A 2,774-nucleotide genomic window follows, 5' to 3' on the forward strand; every position below is an offset into this window, starting at 1 on the left:
CCCAGCCCTCCAGGGGCTGGTTCCCTGCCCCACGCGGCCCATGTGGCCCACCAAGAGGGGTGGCCCCTCCCGGTGGACCCCCGGAACCCCTCCGGTGTTGGGTTTCGTAGTAATTTCAAAAAATTTCCTACGCACACGCAAGATCATGTGATGCATAGCAACGAGGGGAGAGTATTGTCTACGTACCCAACGCAGACCGACTGCGGAAGCGATGACACGACGTAGAGGAAGTAGTCGTACATCTTCTCGATCCAACCGATCAAGCACCGAAACTACGGCACCTCCGAGTTCGAGCACACGTTCAGCTCGATGACGATCCCCGGACTTCGATCCAGCAAAGCGTCGGGGAAGAGTTTCGTCAGCACGACGGCGTTGTGACGATCTTGATGAACTACAGTAGCAGGGCTTCGCCTAAACTCCGCTACAGTATTATCGAGGAATATGGTGGCAGGGGGCACCGCACACGGCTAAGGAATCGATCACGTGGATCAACTTGTGTCAACTTGTGTGTTTAGAGGTGCCCCTGCCTCCGTATATAAAGGAGCCAAGGGGGGAGGGGGCGCCGGCCAAGAGGGAGAGGCGCAGGAGGAGTCCTACTCCTACCGGGAGTAGGACTCCCCCCCCAATCCTATTCCAACTAGGATTCCCAAGGGGGAAAGAGGGAGAGGGGTGGCCGGCCACCTCTCCTAGTCCTAATAGGACTAGGGGAAGGGGGGAGGCGCGCAGCCCCTTTGGGCTGCCCCTTTCTCCTTTCCACTAAGGCCCATGATGGCCCATATTGTTCCCGGGGGGTTCCGGTAATGTGACGCCCCCGATTCAATCGTACACTAATCATGCACGCAAACGTGTACGATCAGGATCAGGGACTCACGAGAAGATATCACAACACAACTCTAAAACATAAATAAGTCATACAAGCATCATAATACAAGCCAGGGGCCTCGAGGGCTCGAATACAAGTGCTCGATCATAGACGAGTCAGCGGAAGCAACAATATCTGAGTACAGACATAAGTTAAACAAGTTGCCTTAAGAAGACTAGCACAAACTGGGATACAGATCGAAAGAGGCGCAGGCCTCCTGCCTGGGATCCTCCCAACTACTCCTGGTCGTCATCAGCGGGCAGCACGTAGTAGTAGGCACCTCCAGTGTAGTAGGGGTCGTCGTCGACGGTGGCGTCTGGCTCCTGGACTCCAGCATCTGGTTGCGACAACCAGAAAGAAAGGAAAGGGGAAAAAGGGGGGAGAAAGCAACCGTGAGTACTCATCCAAAGTACTCGCAAGCAAGGAACTACACTACATATGCATGGGTATATGTGTAAGGAGGCCATATCAGTGGACTGAACTGCAGAATGCCAGAATAAGAGGGGGATAACTAGTCCTATCGAAGACTACGCTTCTCGCCGCCACCGTCTTGCATCAAGTAGAAGAGAGTAGATTGAAGTCCTCCAAGTAGCATCTCCAAATAGCATCTCCAAATAGCATCTCATAGCATAATCCTACCCGGCGATCCCCTCCTCATATCCCTGAGGTAGAGCGACCACCGGTTATATCTGGCACTTGGAAGGGTGTGTTTTATTAAGTATCCGGTTCTAGTTGTCATAAGGTCAAGGTACAACTCCAAGTCGTCCTGTTACCGAAGATCACGGCTATTCGAATAGATTAACTTCCCTGCAGGGGTGCACCACATAACCCAACACGCTCGATCCCATTTGGCCGGACACACTTTCCTGGGTCATGCCCGGCCTCGGAAGATCAACACGTCGCAGCCCCACCTAGGCTCAACAGAGAGGCCAGCACGCCGGTCTAAACCTAAGCGCACAGGGGTCTGGGCCCATCGCCCATAGCACACCTGCACGTTGCGTACGCGGCCGAAAGCAGACCTAGCCTAGTGGCGTTCCAGTCCAATTCGGCGCGCGCCGCTCCGTCGCTGACGTCTGAAGTGCTTCTGCTGATACCACGATGTCGGGATACCCATAACTACTCCCACGTAGATGGTTAGTGCGTATAGGCTCGTAGCCAGACTCAGATCAAATACCAAGATCTCGTTAAGCGTGTTAAGTGTCCGCGAACGCCGAACAGGGCCAGGCCCACCTCTCTCCTAGGCGGTCTCAACCTGCCCTGTCGCTCCGCCACAAAGATCCACACAGAGGGCCGTCGGGACAAAGGTCCTTTCAGCCCCCAATCCGTGAATCACTCGCGGGTACTCTTCGAGCTGACCCGACTTTAGGCACCATCTGTATAGTATGTATGTATGTATAGTATATACCCGTGATCACCTCCCAAGTGATCACGGCCCAATAGTATAGCAAGGCAGACTGACAATAATGTAGGGCCAATGATGATAAACTAGCATCCTATACTAAGCATTTAGGATTGCAGGTAAGGTATCAACAGGTGTAGCAACAATGTCAGGCTATGCATCAGAATAGGATCAACGGAAAGCAGTAACATGCTACACTACTCTAATGCAAGCAGTATAGAGTAGAATAGGCGATATCTGGTGATCAAGGGGGGGCTTGCCTGGTTGCTCTGGCAAGAGAGAGGGGTCGTCAACTCCGTAGTCGAACTGGGCAGCAGCAGCGTCGGTCTCGTAGTCTACCGGAGAGAAGAGGGGGAAGAAACAATGAATACCAAGTAAACAGATGCATATCGATGCATGACATGTCAAGAAGCGATGCTAGGCGTGCCCTAACGTGGTATGAGGTGGTACTGGTTAAGGGGGGAATCATCCGGGAAAGTATTCCCGGTGTTTCGTGTTTTCGGGCAGAGGAGC

The sequence above is a fragment of the Triticum dicoccoides genome, chromosome 2B (genome assembly GCF_002162155.2).
Source record: "Triticum dicoccoides isolate Atlit2015 ecotype Zavitan chromosome 2B, WEW_v2.0, whole genome shotgun sequence".
Lineage (NCBI taxonomy): Eukaryota > Viridiplantae > Streptophyta > Magnoliopsida > Poales > Poaceae > Triticum > Triticum dicoccoides.